Source organism: Manis javanica, chromosome 5 (assembly GCF_040802235.1).
Source record: "Manis javanica isolate MJ-LG chromosome 5, MJ_LKY, whole genome shotgun sequence".
Classification (NCBI taxonomy): domain Eukaryota; kingdom Metazoa; phylum Chordata; class Mammalia; order Pholidota; family Manidae; genus Manis; species Manis javanica.
In genome coordinates, this window is record NC_133160.1 from 58,796,661 (window position 1) to 58,818,604 (window position 21,944).

The 21,944-nt window shown below is 32.7% G+C and overlaps 1 long non-coding RNA gene across 1 annotated transcript in view; it reads left to right on the top strand.

The window, feature by feature from the left end:
- Window positions 1-20,998, top strand: part of LOC140849778 (uncharacterized) — a 317,738-nt gene extending 296,740 nt beyond the window's left edge. The window contains exon 3 of the long non-coding RNA XR_012131966.1: window positions 20,021-20,998. This is a non-coding gene — a long non-coding RNA (uncharacterized lncRNA). The remainder of the gene's footprint in view (window positions 1-20,020) is intronic.
- The last annotated feature ends 946 nt before the right edge of the window (window positions 20,999-21,944 follow it).

A 21,944-nucleotide genomic window follows, 5' to 3' on the forward strand; every position in this document is an offset into this window, starting at 1 on the left:
GTAACAAGAAAAAATTTGATTAAAAATGTTGAGGATCTGAACTGACGTTTTTCCAGAGAAGACATACAAATGTCCAATATGTACATTAAAAGATGCTCGACAGTACTAGTCATCAGAGAAATGCAAATCAAAATATTATCTCACACCTGCAAAAATGGCTATTATCAGAAAGACAAGAAATAACAATATTGGCAAGGATGTGGAGATAAGGGAACCCTTGTGCAGTATTGGTTTGTATGTAAATTGATGTAGCCCCTATAGAAAACAATATGAATATGCCTCAAAAAATTAAAAATAAAACTACTGTATGATCCAACAATTCCATTTCTGGGTATTTATTTGATGAAAACAAAGACACTAATTTGAATTCCCATGTTCATTGCAGCATTATTTACAGTAGCCACAATGTGGAAAATGTCTGTGTCCATTAATAGATGAATAGATAAGATAGGGAAAGGTGTTATATATTGGAATTATATATTTAATGGAATACTACTCAGCCATAAAAAAGAAAGAAGTCTTGCCATTTGTGACATGGATGAACCTGGATGTTATTATGTTAACAAAATTAGAGAAAGACAAAAATGTATGACTTCACTTCCATGTGAAATCTAAAATCAAACAAATGAACAAATAAAACAAAAATCATAAGTGAAAAGAACAGACTGGTGGTTGCCACAGAGGAAGGATTTGGGGATATGGGGGAAATGGGTGAAGGGGATCAAGAGGTGCATATTTCCAGTTATAAAATCAATAAGTCATGGGAATGCAACGTATAGCATGGTGAATGTAGTCATTAATATTGTGCTGCAAATTTAAAAACTGCTAACAAAGCAGTTCTTAAAATTTCCTATCACAAGAAAAAAAAATTGTAAGTTTGTATGTGACAGATGGTAACTAGATTATTAAGGGTGATTTTTTTTTTGCCATGGATTTAAGTGTTCAATCATTATGTGGTATACCTGATGTAATATTATATGTCAATTATACTTCAATTAAAAAGACATAATGACCTATGTATGTCTTTTATACATAGATATACTCAAGAGAAATATTTCATAGAGAAATATTTCTCAAATATACTAGTAACAAAATCAAAATCTTTTATAAATGTATGAAAATTTTTCTAAAGCCATTTTTTTTGAAAATTCTTGCCTTCCTGTGTCATTAAGATAAACTTGTTTTTTATGGGTGTGTTAATACTAATCCTTTGGCAATGGTTCCTAAATTTTAGCTGGAAATTTCTCTTCAGTAAAGGAAAATAAGCTGTATTGTTTTGCTACCAGCAAGCATTTATTTTTGTAAATGCAATATTTTATTAATCAAAGTTCCCATTATTCACCAGTTTTCTAACAACATATTATTTAATCTATGAATGGGGGGAATAACACAAGTTAAAATGAAGGATATAGTAAAAAAGAAAAATATGACTGCTTTAACATGGAATCATTATATATGCTACTCTATTATGCTTTGGTATGTACATATAAATAATTAAGAGAAATTATATCAATAATGAAAGTCAGTGACAGATTTAAAATCATCAATGAAAAATATAATTTGATTCAGCATGATTTATTTCCTATCAGTGAAATTGTTTTGCACAAACTTAAAAAAAAGTTTAAGTGAAAAAATAACTTAAAAATTCTAAAGAAAACAATCCTTTATTCTTCTATACCTTTTAATTCTGTAACTTATTTTCTATTGCTTTTTCTCAGAGGTGATGGAATATTTGATCATTTTATTCTGTTAATAAAATCTCTTCTTGTGAGTGATATTAATTTCACTTCAAAATTTCATGGCTTTTATTTACCAACAAAGTGTCATTTAATTCCAGACAGAATAATAGACATGAACCTCTTATTCTTTTATGGAAAGTGTTACACTGGAGCAGAGACCTTACTTGCCCTAACGATTGCATTTTATTTTACATAGAACAAGAAAGTAGAAAATGTACACTTCTTGGTGTTAAAAAATAAAAGATTTAAGTAACAGGATGAAGACGTCTATTTAATTCTTGTATTAAAGACTTTTGCAGACCCATTTAGCTCTAAGATCCAGGAGAAGTTTTGTAAATTGTCTTTGAGCTTTTCTAGCTTTACCATGATATAATTCATATGATTTTAAAATATAAGAAAAGTAATACAAGTCATTTTCTATATGCTTTGTCAACTCCCTCTACAAACCAAAAATTATTGATCATAATCCCATTATTCTGCGCTTTTGTTATAAAATGGCTATTTATGGCATTACCTTTAAAGAATCTAGGCTACTGGGTCTTGAAGTTCTGAATTGAGACTCAGCTTTACTCAATAGTTTGATCATGCCTAACTACACAAGGGCAATGGTCAAGTTAGCTTCATAATAGCCAGAAGAAATGCCTCTAATCCAACTGGACACAGGGCAGCTATCACCAAAACCAATTTCTTTATAATTAAAAGGTGCTCCAAGGCACTGTAAAAAGTTGGAAGTTGCCCATGGATTTTGGGGAAGAAGGGGGATTTTTTTTTTCATTGACAGCAAGCACACTGAAGCAATTTCGAAACACACTGATAAGCTTTGCTTTTGAATTTACATTAAAGAGGTCAATAGTTGCTACCTGTGAGAACAGCTCACACTTCTAAACTGACTCATGTCCTGTAGAGATTAAGGACAGAGGCCTCTAGAAGATTAGCATGTCACTTCATTTAAGTGACACACAATCCATTTTATTGACATGGACTCCATCCTGCAAAACAAGCACTTTTTGACTGAAACATAATGAAAATTTGGTGTGCCTTTATAATAGACCAGCATACGTTTTCACACTTTAGTGCTAATGTAGGCAGTGTCTGTAAATGAAACCAGCAGTCCTTTTATGGATGGTGTATAGGCACATGCCTCAGAAACTAATTCAGTGAAACATACCCAAGGAGTTTTACATTACTTTTTAATTTTACCCAAGTCTTACTATGGTCCTAAGTTATTTAGCTGTATTCATTGAATTCGGCAGGCTATTACTTTGCATTGTTACGATTCCTATTGCATCTCAGCATTCAATTGTAAAGCCAAACAGGCTTTCATTTGATTTCTAATTGTTTGTTTTCTGCAACTTGAACCTGGTTTGCTGCTTCTGTATAGAGCAGAAAGAACATCAGTGGGTGGGTGAAGAGTTCTTTCATTTTACTTTGAATGCCATTCTAACAAAAAGTGTGGTCAGGTTTCCACCTGTTAGGATAGAGCCACATATCAGAAAGGTGGAACATTACTGGATTTAAACTGTGCAATTGCATTTTTGCCAGCTACCTGGACTCCATTATTATGAGGAAATAGCCCTGTGCTAACACCTTGGAAAATAATCATACCATTCTTTTTCTTTTGTTTTTGACCTGCAACATAAAAATGTTGTATGTTCTGTCTGAGGGGGAAACAGACAGGAAAGGTGGTCTACCATGGCATTATGGGAAGAATATCATTAGAGAAAAGACGGTACACAGTATGAAATCCATCATTTCCACAAGTACATCTATTATTCTAAAAAATTTGGAGCTACAGAAATACAGAAAGTAAGAAAAAAATAACATGCCATACCACACTTTAATCACTTTAAGCCAAAGTTTAAATTTCAATAACATATTATTAAACTAGGTCATACATCTGAATTATGATAGAAAGGTCCTTTTTTGAGTATCCATTATTTTTACAATACAGCAATTACTATTTTTTTGGTTATTTCCCATAATGGTGCACATTTTGTTTGTTTCTGTTTTCATTTTTTACAACAAATATAGAAGTTATTACATCAAATATAGAAGTTAATCTTTCAGACTATTGAGCACCTGAATAGTTGTAAGCAGTTATCACTAGTTATTGCTTCTGGTATATTTTCATCTATTAGAATCAAAATTGGTCAGCAGAACAACAAACCTGGACAGGTAAGAACAACCTAGGTCACTTAAAATATGCCCTTTGCCTTTGATAGGTCTTTCAGTTTAATACTTCAGTAATAAACTCTGGACAGCATGGACAGCCATCTTTCTTGGTCTCTTTAGGGTGTACCCAGATTTGGCCTGATTGAGCTGCTGTTTGATACAACCCACTGTCTCTATGGAATTTATCCCATGAGATACAGGTCATCTGTAGATGTGCTGGTTCACCTGCACACTGTAGTCAGAGGAAATAGCATACCATCAAACCAAGGAGGAATCTGACTTTTGTCATAAAGCATATCTTTTAGAGGACAAATGTTTTTTAATGCCTCTGGGACTCAGTTTCCCTGTCTATAAAATTAGCAGCCTTCATAATTTGACACTTCCTGGTAATAAAATTCCATCATTAATTGTAACTTCCTGATTTTAACTGCGATCAGAGATATCCTCAGATAAGTTAATAAGGGTCAATTTATTGGCTGTCTCATGATTAGTACTGACTAGTTATTCAATTAGTAAAATGGAAGACCATACAGTGTAACAAGCTTAGGCATTTTTAGGTCTAATATTTAGGGGGTGTTTTCTTGTCCTTTGGAAGAAAATGGTATATTGTATCAGAAAGAGTACAAGCAGAGACTTTGAGGAAGTTGCTTAAACTCTCTAAGCCCCTGTTTCCCATCTACTGTAAATTTGATACACATAGCTGTTATCACAGGGTGCTGCTAGGATTGAGTAATATAAATGTTTTCAAAATTTGGTCCACAGAAGAACTCAATTTATTTATTCTGTCAACTATGTTCTTACTTTTTCCACATAAATATCTTCTTTTATTAGTGGGGAATTGGGGGAAATAGTCTGGGATTCAAAAGATGGAGTGTCGACCTTACTTGAGAAGGCGATAGTGGGATATTCTGAGGAAAGGTGAGACTTTTTCAGAGAATTGATCAGAGGTTTCTCTCATGCTCAGTAATTATATTCAGAGACACCTTTTGTTGTGTTCTGATCCTGCCATATCTTCTTCATTCCCTTATTGCCTCTTCCCCCCACCAAAAAAATCCCCCCAGGTGTTCATAGGATTTTGCCAAATGATGAGACAATAAAATGGAGAGAGTAGTGATGGGGAAAGGTGATAATGGCAAACTTTTGTCACTGTTCCATTAAATGATGTAATATGCTGCTATTGTTAAAAATTAAGATTATAAATGCTGATATAAATGCATGTCGAAGACATATATTTGAAGCAAAAGCTTGTAAAGTGCCTTTATATGCACTGAAAATTTATGCAACAATCCTACATAATACATTGTTTACAGGAATAAACTCTGAATACTGATTATGTGGTAGAGAGAAAGTGGCCAAGGAGGAAGACATTCGTTTTGATTTATAATCCCTGTAGATACGTTAAAATTCTAATTGTATCACTTGTATAGTTACAACATAGTTTTCCTGACAAGAAAGAGACTTTCTCCTAACCTTTATATTCATCTTTTATGGGAGGGGTGCTCCTAAGGTAATCAGAGATAGACTGTGAACTTGACCCTGGGTTACTCCTCCTCTACTGCAGATCCAGCATCAGCAATGGGGTATGTTGCTTTATGAGGCCAGAGAGGTAACTTTCTTCTTTACTCATACAACAAAGCATAAACTCAAAGGAGAAATAACAAAAATCTGTGAAGATCCAGTTAGAAAGAAGGCATTGGGAATTTAGAAGGATGATGAGATCTGACAAACTAGAATAGCCAACGGATATTTGGAGAAAAATGTATTTGAATTGTTACAATACAAATCCTTCTCTGTCATCACCAAATATTTACTTAAATCTAAATTGCTCATGGTTGGGGGACTATCTGTATCTATCTCTGAATCTCTCTCTCCCTCTATTTCCCCATCTATGTATCAGTTGACACCAGTGAAAAGGATGATTTTTTTTCTTTGGGATGACATTCCACAAAATATAAACAACACATGCAATTAAGAGACCTGAGGGAAGAGTATATAAAAGCATGATTCTGTGTAAATTCAAAGAAATCCTGGAAAGCCGGTGGAATTGTCCAAAAAAGGCAGCTTTAAGCAAATCTATGTTTCACAGGGTAGAGAGGATGCATCTGTTGTGTTAGTTGCATTAAAATGCTAATGTAATTTAAGATTCCTTTTTTTAGAAATAGAAGACATCTTGGAGATAATCACCATGAAAATGAAAAACAAACTAAACAATGATAAAATACAAAAATCTATTAAAAAGCAGAAATTAGAATTCCGAGAGATATTGTGAATGGTTTGAATAAAACTTTAAGGGAAAAATAAATGCTATAAAAATTTTTTAGGATTTTTAAACATGTAGAACTTCCTCTCATTTTGTGAGGATAAGAGATTAAGTTTTCTGTAGAAAAAAGTTGTAGACTTTTTTCCTAGTAATTACAACAGGAATTAATTACCTAAAAAGTATAGTTTTCCATTTAGCTCAGAAGTCTAAAAGAATTCATTCTCCTCCCACCTCTTCCCATAGAGAATTTTGTATATTGATCTCCTTAGATTATCTAATATAAATATTTCGTGTTCCTTTTTTTGTATGTGGGGATAAATAAAATACAGTACATTCAATATATACAAAACTATTGTTGTAAAGTTTACGTATTTTCTTTCAAGTTAATATTATGATTAAAAAAATGTTTAGATATGCATCATTTAACATTACCTTTACATATGCCTTCTATGACCAAATAGCAATCTGCAACTTAAAAGAATTAGAACAGAAGAGAGAAAACACATCATCTCTTAAAATATTGTCTCCCTTCCTTCACCATAAACATTTGTTACCAATTCTTTCCTTTCCTTTCCTTTTTTCCTTTTCTTTTTTCTCTTTTGTTTTCCTCACTTCTCTCTCCTTTCTCTTGTCGTCATGGTATTAGGTGTACATAATACCAATAAGTGAAAAAAGTAAAAAATTTTACTTCTTTGCACAGCCCTTATATTATTTTTAATTATTGCATATTTCCATTATGAAACAAAATACAACAAAACAACCCCCTTCAGAAACAAAACCAAACAAACAAAATTTAATTCTATTTGGTGCCATTGGTTGAAAAGGGTTTTCTGTTTTTTTCTGTCATTTATTCTTTCATGTTGGAAATATTTATAGATACCACAGATAAGGCATTAAGCTAAGCATTGTTTGTATGGTGTTGAAGAATAGAAAAATAACTTCCCATCCCAATGGGAGTGATATTCCTATAGAGAGGACTAGTTTTCAATAAATACTTAAGAATAAAAATAGATCTTATCAGTAAAAAACTGATCTCAATCAATTGCAAGATTCTTAGTGTCTATAAGATAGAAACAAACCAGATGCTTAAGAGAGTATTTCTCATACTAAACCCTGAGACATCTATTTTTTTCTTTTTTTCTCAACAAGCATATAGCATAACGTCCTGTACATATTCTGAAAAAACACCTAAAGTAAGTTCACTACTCTTAGGTTAAATTCAGAGATTTATTTTTATAATCATCTAGTGGAATATACATGTTCCTTAATATTCAACACAATTTGCATATAAAAGACTTTTCCTAATATTGGGTGAAAGAGAGTTTCAAGTTTTACTGTTTAATTATAATGTATAGTATTAATATGTTATATGACTAAATAAGGATTTGCTTTAACCGCTAATAGTATATAGCATAATATGTACATAAATAGCACATAAACAATAAAAATGTATATTAATGAAACTGTGTTTACTTTGTCTTTTATGTTATTTTAATTCATTTAAAGTCAGGAATGATAACTTCTGATAAGAAAAATCCCCAGTAGTATCTACCACAGTTTCTTTAGATTCTCATTATATGAATTGAGTTTTTGCTAAAGTCATATTACAATGAAAAAAATAGAATAGATGCTTGAAAATGAATAGTTTCCTCTATAAAAGTGTATGTATATCCGTTGCTACATATGTATCTCAGTCTATTGTGCTGTCATGTCATAACTCTTTAGAAATACTCATCTTAAAATTCCTTTAGCTAGCATTTATTTAGTACTTAAAATGTTCTAGGCTGTACTTTATATGCTGTACTAATGTAAATTCATTAAATTTTTATAATAAGCTTATAATTCTGGTGCTTCCATTATCCATACTTTATAGAAGAGACCAAGTCACAGAGAGGACACACACCTCGGCCACAGCTGTCCAGCTAACTGGCAGGCCGGGATTTTCTCCATAATGTCTAGCTCTAGCCTCTGAATATTTAGTTATGAAACTATTATGTCTTTTTAAACAAACCTAGGGCATATTGTAAATATATTATCATTAGTGACTTTATTTTTTTTGAGGATGATTTTGTTACTTGGAAAGAGCCAAATGTAATTTAAAATTACATCTGGTGTAAAACATGGATATTCATACTTGGCAATAGCTTCGCCGTTTAAAAACTCAGTTTTGAGGAATGAGATGAATTTTTATATGGTCAATAAACAGCTCTTAGAATTCTAAAAGGAGCAAAATCCAAAATAGTATTTATGGTGCCCATCATACATAAAATTATTTTATAGTGTCACAAAAAATCTATAGCTGAAGTTAAAGCTCTCACATAGACATATAGTCAAAGTTCACTCTTTGTATATTCCTATGTAGCACAGTGCGTAGAACACTTTTGGTTTTCAATGCTTCATTGTTTAATAAATTACTTGTTATATAGCTTGCTAAGAACATTTCCTTGTAAATTGTACTGTAAGAAAATAGAGAACTTGAAAACTTTAAATAATTTCAGCATATAAAAAAGTCATGTGTAGTAATTTTCCATATTTGAGTATTACAGTAATAAATGCATTTTAGATACCTAACCAAGAAACTTATTCCTGAATAGTAAGAAATAAGAAATAATTAGGTTTTTTCAGTTAAGTTTACACCTGTAATAAAAAAAAATGGCACCCAGAGTAATTTAGAATGTTTTAATAAAGGGATTATTTACAAAGGTTTAGATGGGGTTAGAAGAAAGCAAGAAAAGCTGAGAAGCTGCAGTGAGAAGCCCTCATCATCACAGGCCTCTTAGGGCAAGAGAAGTTAAGAATTACTTTAACTAATTAATAGATCTGTAATAAGTATCTGAGAAACCATTTAGCAGGGGCTACAGCCTTACTTAAGGAATGCAGTTTATTCTTACTTAACCCGTGGAAGTTGGATGCTGAGCTGCAGAAATAACTTAATGCCTCTCCCTCCTCTCACCCTTATTTCCTGTTGGTGCTTTTCATTGGCTAAACTCAATTTCATGAAGACAAGAGGGTTAGGGAGCTCTGTTGATTCAGGACATAGAGATTCACGTACCAAGACACAGACTAAGTTGGTAAAGGGGAGAAACTGGCACATTCCTGAAGTTGTGTAAATGTACTTTATTTATGATATGACTGGGTTTCCTTAGAGTTTCATTCAATCCGTGTTTTATCCTGGAATACTGTAAATAGGATTCCATGCTCATACTCATACCTGTGAAAAAGGATTATTTACATATTACCTTTATAGGACAACAATATGAAAAAAGTAATATATATTTTTTCTCTCTGTTTTCCTTTCATTCTTTCTGGAAGCTACTCTAATCATTTGGAGAGTCTTGCTCCTATCACTCCATTGAACTTTGGCTTGCCCATGTTCATAATATCCTTCACTTTGCTAAATTTGATGACAATCTTTTGACCTAACTGATTACTCATTTACCTTATAGGACAGCACTCCACACAACACCCATTTTTATCTAAGTTGTAAAGTTTATGGGTGTAGAGCTTTTCATTGTTCTTGCTTACCATCCTTTTAATGTCTACAGGGTCAGTAGTAATATAAATTATTTACTTCTTGATACTTGTATTTTGTAACCTTTCTCTTTATTTCATGATCAGTCTATTTTACTTTTCATCTTACTTTTTAATGTTGTTTTCAAAGAAACAACTTTTGGACCTATTGATTTATTTTCTATTAATTTGCTTTATTCAGTTTCATAGATTTCTGCTCTTATCTTCATTATTTCCTGTCTTCTGCTTGCTTTTGGCCTGAAAAGGTTTTTAAAGTGGAAACATATCAGAGATCAGCAAATTATGCCCAAATCAGGACTGTTGTCTGTTTATATGAATAAATTATTATTGGATTTTAGCCATGCTTGTTCATTTATGTATTATCTATGTCTGCTTTTGTAATTTATGGCTTATATAGTCTCTAATTTTTAAAGAATGTTTATTTTGTCCTATAAACAATTACCTTGGACAGAATCAACCTCTGAACATTTTCCTCCCTGTAGATGGCATAAGATTAATTCTTCACTCAGTTCTTTGAGCTTCCAGTGATGGTTTTATTCAAGACCACTTTTAAATGCAGATTTGTGGGTTTACTCACTTTGAACTTTCCCCTCTAAAAGATTCTCTGTCTTTCCTTCTAATCTTTCAGCTCTGAGTCTGTCTTCTGACACCTCAGGCTAATAAGCTTTTGCTTTTGTGCTGACTGTGTACAGAGCGGAGAGTGGCCTCTAACAGAGAGCTGAAAACTCAAAATATTACTGCTCCCACAGTTTTTTTCTTTTTTCTATACTTTATTGAGGATAATATAAATTATGCACATATTATTCAATCTTCAAAGAAATGTGTGGTGCTCAGTCTCAAGTGATATTGTTCAATAAAAATCAACTGTGGAGCCCCACTAGAGATCCTAATTCAAAAGATTTCAAAAATACTTCTAGACTGATTAACAGATCTAAAACCCAAATGACTTGTGCAGAAGTCCAACAATGTCTGAATTACTGGAATATAATCTTAATTAAATGTACGCTTTTTTTTCCTTGACCCACCATGAAGAGTTTTATTGGGATAAACATCCGTGATCCCAAACCCATAATGCCTCTATTTGTCACAGTAATAGGATGAAGGTGAAAGTAGGAGAAGATTATGAAATTCTGAAATTTCAAAAATAATTAATATAGTCAACTTCTGTCAATATTTCCAAGTTATATCCTTTTCTAAAGTAGGTCTGTGAAAGCCATGTCCTCATTTCTACAGCATCCTGGGGAGTTATGGTGTTTTATGTGTTCTAAGCTTTTTAATACAGAGTGATCTTAAAAAATGTCAAGATACCAAAAGGCCCAGAACAGGGAGTCCTCATACTAGCAGTATTTCTAATTCTTTAAAATATTCTGAATGATAATTCTTTTAACATTGTTTTGTATAGATGCTTAAGCTGTGGATCAGAGAATTTGAGTAATTAACCCAAGATTACACAAATAATAAGGGATAGCACTGGAATTTAAACTCATCTTTTTAATTCCCAAGGTTTTGTTTTCCTAGTCTATCATGCTGATTTTCACTATATCTCTTCCTATATCTGATTTTGCTCTCCAATATTTGGTATTTTTCACATATGGAGTCATAAACCAGGAAACAATAATTAAACTAACTCCCTGCCTCTCTCCCCCCTATTGCCTCAATCCAATTAAATTCTAAATCCTATATTATTTCCAATAAGTAAAGCATGCCCTGAATCCTATATTGTCATCCCAAGTCACTATCAGCTTTCATGTGGAGTATAAAAACAGCCTCTGTTACCTATCTTTCCATTTTACAGTTTCGCAATTATCTTTAAGATCAATGAAAACTAATTTTTTTTCTCTAATTAAAGATTTTGACTAATTCCTACAATTCCAAACCCACTGAAATAACATTAAATTTCCTTCAAATTCTGCCTTCTTCCTGTTTCTTCTCCTTATAACCCATTCTTCCCACCACCCACTAAACTTCTGACCATTCTGAAAGGCCAGGTCCTGCCACTGCCAAGTGCCTTAGCACAGGGGATTCTTTAACACTGAAATGTGTTTCTTTCCCTTCTTGGAGCCATTAAAATTTGATCCTGTTTCAGCACTCACCTCAACTGCATTTATTTTTGGTGAATCTGTGATTTTTTCCCCTGAATTTTTCAGACATTAATAACTGCAATAATTATACCTTGAAAGTTTCTACTCATGTTGCCTCTAATTTCCATGATAATTGACGTGCCTGAGAGTTACATTTCTAGCCTTTCTCCATTCCCTCATTCACTCCGACAGAGTGAATAACTTCACTGAACATAAATGAATCATAGGAATAAGCCAGGCATACTGGAGCACTCTTCTTTCTTTGTGCACTAGCTGTCCACAGGAAGAAAGTTTTCTGTTCTGTTCCTCCTTGCTGTAAGGTTTTTGAGAAGACTCCTAGGGTAGGAAGCTGCAGATCTGCAGTCCTGCCTGTGACATGACCTTAATTCTGTTTCATTCTGGAGTTCAGTATTAGGGAGCCCCTGGCTCACAGGAGAAGCCACATTCTCCAGCAGCAGCTTTATCACCAACAGAGCTGTCACTTTCTTCTCTATCTGCTTCCTTTGCCTCTTTCAATTGGTTCAGAACTCAGGAGAGAAGAGGTACTGTCTTCAAACCTCCAAAATAGTCCAGTGTCCATTAATACCTACTATTGCTTTGGCCTTGTGCATTTTTTAGTTGATCTCCAAAACAGTTCAGTGAAGCAGTTATTAATATTCTCACTCTTGGGATAATGAAATTGAGGCTTAGAAATACGAAGTACCTTTCCCAAGATTTTTCATCAACTTAAATGATACAAGATTGAACTCAGATAAGACTCTGAGTACTCTTCAGTTCTGCTCTCTTCTGTCCCCAAATTATCTGTATTTCCCTTTGTGCTTCTGAAAAATAAATCCATTTACATTCACATACTGGTACATATTGTGCTTATTTTTAGGATTATTTGTTTATAATTCCATTTTCTGACACAGTGCAGTGAGTTTTTTGAAAGAATATATCAAATCCTAGGAAGTATAGCTAGTGTTTATGTATAGTAAACTGTGGGATCAAAATGTATATGCTTTCAAACTTATTCTATACTACTTCTAGTTGAGTGACCTTGGACATATAGCTTAACTAAATCTGTTTTCCATGTGTGTAAAGGGATAGCTCCCCAGTGTCTAACACAGAATAAAAAACAATAGGTAAAAGCTGACCCTCACCAGTACAGGGTCTAGTGTGTGTAGGTATGTATTTTATGATTGTTGAAAGTATAAATGAACAGGAAGAACATAAGGTGTCGAAAAGTAGTTTGTTCAAACACACTGACTTGTACTGTATATTTTACTAAATAATCTCAATTCAATGCAGTGGCTTGCAATAAAATTCATTTATTCTGAAAACTTATATTAAAAATCAATTACAACCTCCTCTTTTGCTTTTAGTCCCAACTGATAAGTTAAACAAGAAATTCAGTCCCTACATTTAGCTTTTAGTGCACTGGTACTATTTACAAAATTCAAACAACACTCAAATGTCACAAGCAGTCAAATGCTGTGGCCTTGAAAACATGCTTAAAATAGTTCCTAATGTGCTTTGAACACTGACAGTATTACTGTGGAGCTTCTCAGATCACATATTGAGGTGGAAAATGTTTACATTATATGTGATTATTACATTTCTGAATAAAGCGATGGAATTTTATTTACTTATATTATGTATTATGTTCCATAAAAGAATAAAAATATTTTGTAAAGTTTATGTGAGAATTTATTAAATTTTTACACATTTTCCACCTTTTACACACATTTTCCCAGTTCCTGCTTTCCCTTATAAATTCAGTGAAACAAATAATTGAGTTTGAATTAATACTAAATTTAACTTGTGTTTTAGTTCTATCACATCAATATCACCCTGCTTAATGTAGTCTAAAACAGACATGGGTTTTAAGAATGATTAACCTTTTCTTCTAATCCCTTCTATGTATTTACCTTTACTAAATATGAAATTTCAATAACTTTTGATTGAAATAATAAACACTTTTACATTAAAAAGTGCTAAAGGTACTGAACTTTATCTATTAAGCATACACTTCAAAAAAGTGAATGCGAAAGTACATGGGCATATCATTCTCAATTTCTTGAAGGAAACCTAGAGAAATTGATTTTGGAAGATTGTCACTTTGTCAAGTGATCTGCACCTCTACTGGCATCCATTTCAGATTCTCCATAGGTTTACTGTAATATGCCATCGCTGATGTCTTTTAATTCCTGCCATAACCAATGACATATCATCCAGATTTGCTTTAGATCAGACAGACCAGGAGAAATAGTTCTATCCAAGGCAACGATTACTGCATAAATCACAACCTTAGAGTCTCCATTTGACACAAGTGAGCGAGTGCTTCCTCTCTTTTTCCCTTTTTAATGACCACCACACAATTCATAGACCACTTATTACATCCTCAGTACATGCTCAGTACCATGCTACATGCTTAAATATTAAATTATTAAAATATTTTGCTTACTTAAAAGAATTAATGCATATATTAAGAGAAAATAAGAATAAATTTCCCTTTTCTCATGTTCAATACATAGCCTAATATTAAACAATTTACTTTTATTTTAATGATTTTTTAATTGTTTTATTTCAAACTTACAAAGAAAATACAAGAATAGTACAAGGAGCTCCCAGATACCCTTCACCAGATTCACTAATTCTCATACTTTGCAACATTAATTTTATCTTTTTCTCTACATATATATTTGTACATACACATTTTATTTTTTCTTAACTATTGAGATATACAGTACTCCTTTACTTCTGAATACTTTACATGTATTTTCTAAGAATAATCTATTTGCATATATACATTATCCAATCCACAGTGCCTATTCTCAAAGTATCTTCCCAGAAATTACTAGTTACAATAGGAAAAGAATATCTTGACAGTAGAGAAACCTGACATGTACCACCCTAAATAAGTGATTAAAATTAATATCACTAATATTCCAACAAATTATGCACAAATCTCTCATTATGTGCTTCCTGAAATGATGACACAATATCATTTCTTGTAAACCCTGCCAAAAAATGCAACCTGAATCTAAATATGAGAATACATCAAACAAACCAAAGTTAAGAGGCATTCGGCTTAATAGTTTGCTGTATCTGTCAAACATATCAAGATCACAAAGAATAGACTGACAAACTGTTTCAGATTAAAAGCTTCCTTTTAATTAAGTGGTAATTCTTACAAGTGCAAATATGATACCTCATTTTTTTCCTGTATACATATCAGTGTACTATTGACTACTTCCTCCTCTGACTTTTTTTATTTTAGCACACTTTGTTATTCTCATTTCTTTTATTATCTTTATTAGTTTAAATATAATTTTTTTCATCCATGTCTTGCTTATATTAATGTTAGAGTATATCAATCCTCAAACATAAAAGAGGAGAGGATTTGAATAATTAATATTCCTTCTTTCTATGAGGTTAGCTGTATTATAATTTTTCTTATTTTTTAAATTTAGGTTACATTTTTTCTGAAATTATAAGTTTATCAGGATTTTTCTAGATGTTCCTTCAAAAATTAAAAATTGATAAATAGAATTTATAGTATTATAATTATGTAAACATTATTCATTATAAAAAATAATTAATGTAATTGGATCAACTACCATCTGCTTTCTTCTGGGAATTTCTCCAAGGTTCTTTTGTATTTTTTTCACTTTTCTATGTATGCCTCATGGTTTTCTTAATTTATTTACTTGTTTCTTCTTTATATATTTTCTATAACTTCACCATGACCTTTTTAAAGTAGAGTAGTTATGTGTAATGAGTCTGCCAGTTTGAACCAGAGTCTCTCTTTTTATATACAATATGTTATTCAGTTTTCTCAAAAACTCAGTGATTCAACTTATGATATGACTTCAAAAAACGTTTCTGGTTTGGCCTTTATAACTCTAGTCCCTTAATCAATTATGCCCTGCTTCATAATCAAGAAAGAAAATGAAAATGCAGTTAGAAATTTATTAATTTAATACCTTTCTTATGAAAAAATAATGATTAAAGTTAAATACCTACAGGATACCTAAAATGCCAAGGAATTTGTTGCTAATTCCTGATATTGAATCTAATGTTCCTAACAATGTCTACTGACTTTGTTAACATTTTTTTGTTAACTGACATACACCTGGACTATATTTCTGTTTGTCCCATCAAGTTGTTTTCATCGATTCCCGAAGTATTTAAGATTTTCTAAAATAAAAGAGAGCCAGAGGGTGAGAAAGTTAAGAGAGTGAGAGAGCAAGGTAGGGATAGAGTAAGAGAAAGCAGGGTGAATAGATACATAGGCAGTTATTAGACATGGGTTTGTATGCCCAGTGGTTTACCACAGCTTCACTAAGCTAGTAGCCTTCAATTTGAGTTAATGCTGGTGGCACTCATCCAAGATTCTGCTAGAGCTCCACTGGGATTCTGACTGAATTGACAACATGCAAAGATGGACACCTTATAACTTTTGAGGGTGACAGGGTCTTAGAGGATCACTGCATCTTGTTAGAAGTATGAAGGTTTTATTGGATGAAAGTATGAATATGCTCACAAGGATGTATATGGACACTGAACAGCAAGGGGATGGTCTCAGTCAGTTATTGAACATTGACTCTATTTCCTCTGTTACTCTGGAGCACTGTCCTTCTGTGACATTTGTTAATATAAGCCTTTCAGAAAATAAAAGTGTGAAGAGGGAGAAAGGACCTCTTTCTTCCCACTTGCTGTTCCTGTTAGTGTTGTCCCAGAAGCAGCAACCAGGATGCAGCATTGGATTTATTTTGTTACTCCTAGAATCACTTTCATCACGTCCTCTCACTTGTGCATGCATGTGAAAGAATTAAATGTAACTAATAAAGATAACCAGTAAAAGAAACAGGAATAAGAAAATATGCCAAGATTAAAATGTGAGAGGAACAGGCAGTCAATAATACACTAATAAGTAAAGGAAAAAACTGAAACATCGTATTTGTATTTATAAGAATTACCACTTAAGCAGCAGTCGGACAGCACCATATTCCCACAGGACTGAGCCCCAACTCCATCGGGACTCTTATTTAAAGAGTTATTATTTCTTTCTGTAAAATTATTCAAAGAGAAACACCTAATGATATATATATATTTTTTTTATTCACATTATGGAGTTTTTTAAACATTAGTGACTCAGTAACAATATTTCTTTGGCAATTCTAAATTTTTTGAGAATATTTTCACTTCAAATAAGGTATTAACTCAGACTTTAAAACCACTTACTCGAAGGTGGAAAGTTGCATGGAGAAAATGCTTTGGACATGAAAACAAAGGTCAAAAATCAAGTTGAACTGATATTAAATCTGTAGCAAGGGTAGTTTAAATGTTGATCTGTGTCATTCTGGGCATCTTGAAACTGCCCATATTATTGAAGTATTTCTCTGGATGATAAGTGAAAAAAAAAAAGTTCAGAGAGTTATGTTTCTGAAACTGATTTATAAACTTCCAAGAACAAAGGAAATTTATAACAAACTTTTTATAGAACAACATCTTTTGGCTTTTTCAATCGACTATAAGTACCGAGAAACTATATTGCAACCAGGTTATTTATATATGTCTCTTTGGGGTGGGCTTCTCTGCAAGTAAGTCTTTTTATAAAGAAACAAGCATGGTTTAGTTATACTCAAATAATCTATTTTATTTTGTTCCTCTTTCTGTGAAAATATTGCTAAATAAAATGTTAAGTGAAAAAAAATCATTAAGACTACAAATTGAAAATAAGTACAGTTAACTCGAACAACACAGTGGTTAGGTTCTGATCCCTGCGCAGTCGAAAATCCACAAAAAAAACTTTTGACTCCTCCAAAACTTAACTACTAATAACTTATTATTGACTGGACACCTTACCAATAACACATACAGTCCATTAACACATATTTTATATGTTAGATGTGTAACATACTAGATTCGTACAATAAAGTAAAATAGTGAAGGTATGTTTTTTCAAATTTTTGCAAATCTCTAGAAATTTTTCCAATGTATCAGTTGAAAAAAATCCATGCATAAGTGGACCCACATAGTTCAAACCTGCGTTTTCAATGGTCAGCTATACAGTATTTCTTGAGTAAAATGCTGGCACTAATTACATAGTAAAATAAACATTTGCTACATCTCCCAAAAATTCCATCCATATTGCTAAATATATCAAATGTAGGAACCTATAACATGTTCAATTGTAAAAAAAATGTTTCAGCAATAAGTAGGTAAGCAGTTTTGTAAAGTTGATTGAGTTTTAAAGTACTAGCTTGGTTGTGCAGAGTACAAAAAGCTCATGTAAGAGCAAGCAAAAATCTTTAAAACCAAAAGTAGTTCATCAATGTTATATTCCTTATTCAATTAATAAATACTAGATTCTAAAGCTAGTTTTCTTAACATTCAGGATGGAGGAAAAGAGAGGAGGGTGAAGAGTCTAATGTATAAAGTCAGGATTATGTGACTATTCAAATGGATACTGAATCAGTCCTCCTCTTAGGTTTCTTAGAGACTGAATATGAATGCTAGGATAGACTGTTGGAGAAAATACAGAATCAGTGTTATCAGTACACCATATAAAAACCCAATAACACTCAAAGAATAAAAGATGCCTGTTCCAGGGAGTTTGGAGGATGCAGTTTGGATTCCACATGAAAATGGAGCTTCCTTTGATTCCACCACCCATCCATCAAAACTGATGGAGTCTAAAACACAGGATTCTCTTGTTGCCAGAAAATGGGTCTGAGTAGCAGGTAGTTACCTGAACAGCTGCATGGACGATTGCAGCAGCTGATAAATGTAGCAGAGCAGAAAACAGGAGAGGAAAAGAGAGGCCTGTCTGGGTCTGTCAGAATCATAGCAGGCTTCACAGAGAAATGCAAAGAATTTCTGGTGATCCTACAGAGGAAGAAAAAAAGTCTAGGTTTTTTCTGCTATTCAGATGTTCTACAAATTGCTCTCCATAGGTATATGCACTAGATAGGATATGTTATAGGATGTCAGTTTCTCACCAATTTTAAAATCAAGTCAAGAATTTCTCCTTTCATAAGTGGTAACAAGGAAGTGTCGGGAAGAAGAATAGAGACTATCCAGGCTGATATGGACACTCTTAAGCAATGGAGCCTAAGGTCCCTATACTCTAAATAATGAAAGATAGAGGTGATGATTGTTCCCATTCCTACCTTTACACACAACAGCATGTTAGTTTCATCATTTAAGCATTTATTGAAATGGAGAAAATATTTTAAATACCTTTTGGTATTATGAATGTCATATTCTAAAAAAATACCTTAAAAACATATTTAATCCTTAATTATTGAAATAAAAAACTATTTTAAAATGTCTTTCAACTTAAAAAATAAAATTTCATTTGAACTTTAAAATGTCATTCAACTTAAAAAAAGTTTCTCTTGGGTACTAAGAGGATCTAAAATATATTGCAGCAAATATTATTTATTTTCATAGATCTGATCTAAATCAGAGTATTAATTATTTTATGTGATATTGACAAGGCATTCTGCTTTGCACATCATTCTGTAGTTAACCTTGAGGAAACATACAAGGTTATGCCCAATCATGGGCATGCATTTTTGTCCTGGTTCTGCAAAAAATGTGGGCTATATGATATAAGGCATGCAAATATTTGGGTTAAAATTTTATTGTTTATGTAATTTTGTTTTGTCTAAAATTTAAAAATAAACTATGAGTTAAGAAAAATCTCTAAGGTCATTTCTAGTTTCAATACTTGGGTTGATGTATGTTGCCTTGATCACTTTTATTATAAAATAAACAGTACTTGATAATAATACTTGTTCATGTCAAGAGAAATTAGTAAGTCTACTTGCCAGGTATATAAAATTTGTCTTAGATTTAGATTTTGATTTTCTTGCCTTGATAAGTGAGCAAAAGAACATGTATCAAGTTTATTTATTAAGTGCAATTACTACCATGATAGGAAAAGAGAAATTAAAACCTTGTAAATGTCAAAAAGAACTAAATGTAAGAAAATTTAAATTAATTAATATTTTTGACATCTTATAAAAAATAAAGTATTTGAGTCAATATTAACCAAATCCCTGTTTGTGATGGAAAACCATTAAGGGACTAATGTCCCTGCTTCTCACATCCTGTGTAGGGGAAGGCAACATTAACTTCATTGAACTACAGTCACACAGTGTGGCCATCATGGTCGGCATAACACAATCTGCTTTTCAGAGGTACTCTGAATCTAACTCCTTTCTTTTTCTGTTTTTACTTAGGTCTGGAAACCTGGAAGTGATTGAGCATGGACATGTTATTTGGAGTATAAGTGTTGTCATGGCAACTTTTCCCAGGCAAACCCACTCAGATCCTGAGAATATTCTTTCCTGAAAGCAAGAGAAAGGAATGGACTTCTTGTCATAATTTGACCTTAGTTCCCAAAGTTCCCAATAATAGGCCTACTCTCTATTTTAATATCTAGTTTGAGGGACAGATTTTTTTTAATGCATTTGTGTTTCTTTGTATTTGTGTTTGATGAAGTTTATCCATAAACTTAGTTTCTCTATTTAAAACAGGGGCCCTTAATGTGTCTCAAGATAGGAATGGTTCTCTTTTTACAGTCTGCAAAGAATATTCAATACTATACTTGGCAACTTAAGTTTTCCAAGAATCTTCTGGTCACATAATAGCATTTTCCAGTGAGTATTAGAATAGTCAATGCTAGATGAACACACATGAAAACCAATGTCTATATTTTCTTACATTTTCAGGAAACATACTTGCAGATAAGACTTTGTATATTTATTTGTGGGATGGGTGTCTAACTGTAAGTCTTCTAGCACTAAAAGGATGAATAATAGTACTCTATGCCTTTCCAACAAACTCCGTTTTTCCCTAACACTCATTTCTCCCACCTTCTTGGTCTCCTGACTGTCCAAATGCTATAAATTGATGAAGATCGCCCTGGTACCTCAAGGTCATTTCAACTTCACTCTCCCATTGTTTTCCTCCCTCACTTTTCTCTCTCTCTCCCTCCCTCTCTTCCTCTCCTTCCATCGAATCCAAGTCCTCCTCACTCAATAAGACTGTAGCAGGACATACTGACTTACACTATGAAATTAGCTCACCGTTAATTTTCAATAATGAACCCTTAGTCCTATTGCTCTGCCATCAGACCACTTGGCTGGTTACTAGTTTGGCATTGTAGTCAACTGCCTTGTGGCTAGATTTTCAGTGAGAGCATGAAGAGGAACATTTCAGGAAAAAAATAATTTTTTAATGTACAGATTAATTGAATGTTTTGCATACAGCAAGCACTTTCATTAGTTAGGAATTGCTGGCAGTAACTCAATTTTACAGATTAAGTGAGACTTAAAGAAGTAAAGTGGTGTGCCTGTTGTTACACGGGCACAGTGCTGGACTGAGTGGGGTGAACTGTTGAGCTGAGTTTCTGACTTAGGACGTTTCTGCAGCTCTAAGACCCTTCTAGAAGCGACCATACGACCTCCACTGGTTACCTTTTCTCCCCCATCAGAAAAATCTACTTACTGTCACCAAAGCACATTGAATGTCATGAATAGATATTTTTTTTGTTTCTGATATAAAATGAAAATTTAAACTAGTTGACATATGGGAGACAGCAATTGAGAAGAAATGGAATTAATTTACCTATCTCCTGGTATTCCATGGACATTTTGAAGCCTGCCTTTTCGAACCAATACTTCATTACCATTTAGGAAAAAAACATTTTTAATTAAGTTGTTTGGGAAGTCACAGATTTTAATTGTCACAGTTTTATCACCTCTCAACTTATTTTAAAACCTTTATGTTCCAGTCTTTGGGATCTTTAATTTTTTCATTAATTATATATAATATGGTTAAGATGAGACAATTTCAACAGAGTTTGTCAGAAAGGTGCTGGAGAATACTAGATTTCGATGATAGAAGAAAAACAATATTTGGTATTTATTGTTTATTTCTAGGCCAATGTTAACTTGTATATGTCAAAAACAAATGCACATATATATATCTTTGCCATCAGTGAGACACCTGCATTTTTGTCTTTCATATAAAACAAACTGCTCACAATTCATTTTAACCAATAATATACTGTAGTTTATGGGAATAACTTAGTATTTCAGAGAAAATATTTTTATATGAGAAAGATATCTAAGTGTAATTCTTCAGAAACCTCTTCTTATC